Here is a 3,985-nt window from a genome sequence, read left to right as displayed (position 1 = left end):
TTTTTTTTTTTTAAAGATTTTATTTATTTATTTGACAGAGAGAAATCACAAGTAGATGGAGAGGCAGGCAGAGAGAGAGGGAAGCAGGCTCTCTGCTGAGCAGAGAGCCCGATGCGGGACTCGATCCCAGGACTCTGAGATCATGACCTGAGCCGAAGGCAGCGGCTTAACCCACTGAGCCACCCAGGCACCCCGAGGGTCTGCATTTCTAAGAAGCTCTCAGGTCATGCTCTTGGTCCTGGGACTCCTTCCAGAAGCAACTGTCTAAAGTCTATTCTTAAGATGTCAAAAGGTAGAGCTTGAAGATGGGGATGAAATCAGAGAAATATGAGGCTTGAGAAATATCAGAGAAATATCAGAGCTTGAAGATGGGGATGAAATAGCAGAGAAATCAGCATGAACCATACCACTATGGGGACAACAAGGGGGTCAGTGTTGCGGAAGTAAGGAGAGTTTGAGGAGTTACCTCGAGACATAAAATTCAGCCTCATTGAGACAGGCCTTGAAGATCAGGTTCAGAAGTTTCTACTTAATTAGAGGCAACAAGGAACCACTGAAGGCTTTTGGGAAAGGGAATGATACAATCAGTAACTAAAATCTTCATAGAAATCCCAATGAATAAAACAAGCTTAGTAAATCAATAAATATTTGAAGTTAGTTAATTTGGAGTCCATCAGCAAACATGTATTCAATGTTTCTTGCTCTTTATGACTACAAAATCAAGTGCAGGATCTTGGAAGGGGTCTGTGCAAGCAGGAGGCTCATGGCAGATTCATCCCTGTATCCATTGTTCTTCCATATATGAAGGATACAAAAGAGACATAAGGCATCTTAAGGAGTTCACAGTTTTGTTTAGGAGGGAAAGCATACTTACTGAAGAAACAAGCTTCATGCAAGGTGCAAATCTTAAAGTAGGACCAGGGGAAGATTTAGAAAGGAGGGAAATCATTTTTTAAAAGTTTAATTTTTTCTTTTAGTAATCTATATACCCAACATGGGCCTGGAACTCACAATCTTGAGATCGAGAGTCACATGCTCTACTGACTGAGCCAGACGGCCAATGATTTACCCTGGTAAATCTTTTTTTTTTTTTTTTAAAGATTTTACTTATTTGACAGATATCACAGGTAAGCAGAAAGGTAGGCAGAAGCAGGCTCCCTGCTGAGCCGAGAGCCCGGGGCTCGATCCCAGAACCCCGGGATCATAACCTGAGCCAAAAGGCAGAAGCTTTAACCCACCGAGCCACCTAGGCGACCCCTGATAAATCATGTTTGATGGAAGTTTCAACTCAAGAAGGTGGGGGTAAATCTGCTAAGGACAAACCTCTCCTATCCATTCTCCCCAACCCCTCATCTGCACAGAAGAAGCAGGTCTGTCTCCTTGGGAAGGAGGAGAATACATGTTAGACCAGGTCAGGTGCTTGTGACCCTTAGCCACTAGAAGGCAGAAACTCTATTTACCCTGCAATTACCACTGGATTTGGCAGAAAGTAGGCTTGGGTCAAATGTAATGGATGAACAAGTAGAGGGAAAGAGATAATAGAGAACACTGAAGAAATGGCAGAGAGTTGAATGTGATGTGGCTGGCAAGGCAAAGTCACTATACATTCTTGAGATGGGAAACGACAACATGGACCCAACGTACTTCTCCATCAACTGGATTGCCAATCCAGTGGACACGGGTAGGACTCAAACAGACAACCTGTGGAACTCAGCAGCACTCAACACTACCGACCCTGCCTCACTCTTGAAACATTTATTTTCCAGCTTCCATGATTCCATTCTCTCCTGGCTTTCTGCTGTTTACTTTACCAGAGGCTCCTTTTTAACTTCCTCTAAGAACTTGTCCTACTTTTCCCAATCTTTCAATGTCCATAAATGTGTATCTCCAGTCCAGAGTTTTTCTTCCAACCTCCAGATTCATAAATTCAACAACTTTCTTGATAGGTCTACTTGGATGTTTCCTAGACACATCATATTTACTATCTGCAAAATTAAGCTCTGAATTTTCTGCTAGAAACACTCCTCTCCACTTGCATATCTCAATAAATGGGATTAACATCTACCCATTCATTAAAATCCAAAGCCTGGGAATCATTCATATCTTCTTCCTTTCTCTCACACAATGTCTAATCCATCAGCAAATTCAGCTACTTCTAGGCCCCAAAATATATCCCTGTCTTTCCAGGGCCACTACTCTCTAGTCAGGCATCAACATCCTAACAGATCTCCCCTCTTCTACTTCTACTAGCTTCAATTATTCTCCACATAAAAGCCAGAGAAATCTTTCAATAATATAAATCAGATTATATCACTCTGCTTAAAACTCCTCCATGACTTTCCATGACACTTTGAATAAAATGTAAACTGCTTACCACTCAGAATCTTTATACTCATTAGGTGCTCCTGCCTCCTGGGGCTAAGATCTTCATGAACCTATAAAAAATGTTTGAGGTGGGGGGAAAAAAAGAACTAGCTCCAAAAAACTAAAAAATCAAAAATCAATGTTTGTGACTACATAATATAACAATATGTCAACTAATCCTAAATGTAAAGTTAATCATTATGTAGTCATTTATGTATTTTATTTTAATAAACGATGTGGATATAAAGTAGAGTGGGTCCCCCAAAGCTCGAATATATAGAGCCTACAGGGGTTCTAAAATGAGCCTCTTTTAAGGCCTTTATATAAGGTCCTGCATACCCCATCTGTCTGTGCCTACCTCTCCATGGTCTCCATGATGCTACTCTCCTACTTACTCACTAAACTCAGCCAGGCAGCTTTACAAATCCTACAATGTACCAGAATCTTTCCTACCGTTCCCTTTGTCCCAAGCTCTTTCCTGACTGGTTCCTTTTCCTCCACTAGTTCTCCAATTAAGTGTAATCTCCTTTTTTTTTTTTTAAAGATTTTATTTATTTATTTGAGAGAGAGACAGTGAGAGAGAACATGAGCGAGGAGAAGGTCAGAGGGAGGAGCAGACTCCCATGGAGCTGGGAGCCCGATGTGGGACTCGATTCCGGGACTCCAGGATCGTGACCTGAGCCGAAGGCAGTCGTCCAACCAACTGAGCCACCCAGGCGCTCACCCTAAGTGTAATCTCCTTAAAGAGACCTTCCCGACCAGTTCATTTAAAGTAGGCACCCCCCCTTCCATACTATCTTTTTCTCTGCTGCCTTATATCCTCCATAGCACTGTGTGTTTATGCTATCTTTCCCATTAGACTAATAAGCTCCATTAAGGCAGGGAAATACATGTGCCTTGTTCTCTCTTGTGTCCTTAGGGCCCACTCCAGTAGCTGGCCCAGAGCAGGCTTTAATAAATAGCTACTGAATGAATGAATAAATGAGTAAGACCTCATTTTCAAGGGAAGAGGGACCTCATTTTCAAGGGAAGAGGGCCAAGCTAGCAAGTTCTGTCTTGGACTCCATCTTGGGAGGCTGGAGGTACAAATCCTCGTCTGATTCTAGGAACCCAGATAGGTTTTAAAAAGAATGTTTGGAGGTTTCCTCCAACAGAAGTTTTGATGAAAGCTCTCTAATTTACCCTTCTGGGGTGGGGGTAGGGGGAACTAAAAATGGGCTCAAAACTAGGTTGAAGGGAGAGGAAGTGGTTTGGAGCAGACGCCGGGCGCGCCAGGTACGGGCTCTTCCTTTGCACCCTCCCCTCCCCTAGACTCTAACGGCTCCACCCCTTCCTGTCTTCAACTTGGAGCAAAGGGTCGCGTTCGTCTCGGTTTGGGCTCCGAGGACCTCATCTTCGTTCATTATTCATGGTGTAGGAGGGCACTATGGGTGCTCGGCTTTTTAATATTCATGAGGGGCGGTCTCTTTCCCGTGTGGGTGTGGTCTCCTGAGAGGGTTCTAAAATATTCATGAGAGAGGAGGGCACTATGGGAGCCGGGGTGGGCGGCTTACTATTTATGAGGGGGCGGGGCTTCCTTCCCGCTGGGGCTCCTGGGAGGATTCTAAAATATTCTTGAGGC

Source organism: Mustela erminea, chromosome 18 (assembly GCF_009829155.1).
Source record: "Mustela erminea isolate mMusErm1 chromosome 18, mMusErm1.Pri, whole genome shotgun sequence".
NCBI classification, from domain to species: domain Eukaryota; kingdom Metazoa; phylum Chordata; class Mammalia; order Carnivora; family Mustelidae; genus Mustela; species Mustela erminea.
The sequence above is the reverse complement of the archived record's forward strand: the minus strand, read 5'-3'. Positions refer to the sequence as shown.